The sequence below is a fragment of the Carlito syrichta genome, unplaced genomic scaffold (genome assembly GCF_000164805.1).
Source record: "Carlito syrichta isolate Samal-C Ts95f unplaced genomic scaffold, Tarsius_syrichta-2.0.1 Scaffold144852, whole genome shotgun sequence".
In the NCBI taxonomy this organism is placed as follows: Eukaryota; Metazoa; Chordata; class Mammalia; order Primates; family Tarsiidae; genus Carlito; species Carlito syrichta.
In genome coordinates this window covers 1-415 of record NW_007088948.1, presented here as the reverse complement: position 1 = coordinate 415, position 415 = coordinate 1, and positions in this window count along the sequence as shown.

The following is a 415-nucleotide window of genomic DNA, read 5'->3' as shown; positions in this document are numbered from 1 at the left end:
GGCTGCCTTGTGGGAGCCGCCGGGATGGCTGGCCCACGCCATCCTCGGCCGCGGGGGGCACCTGGTCCGTCTGCGGCGGGAGGGCTGAGCCCTCCGAGTGCCACCCGCTCGGGTGGGACCCTGGTTCGAGGCAGCGTAGAAACTGGCAGGGAGCAGACGGGATGTGGGGGCCGCTTTCATCCAAAGCCAGGGCCACGGGTTGTGCCTCTGACCCTAAGTTACAGCTCGGGAAACAGCAAATCGAAAAAAGCCCCCGAATCCCACAGCGAGACATGAAACCGGGCCAGGGCCCGTGTCCGTGGGCCCCGCCCGTGCCCGGGGTCCACCTGCTCGCCAGGGGGGCGTCCCGGCCCGCCGGCCGCCAGGCTTCCTGCGCGCCCCGGGGTGACGACTGGTGTCTTTTTCTAGAAAGTCT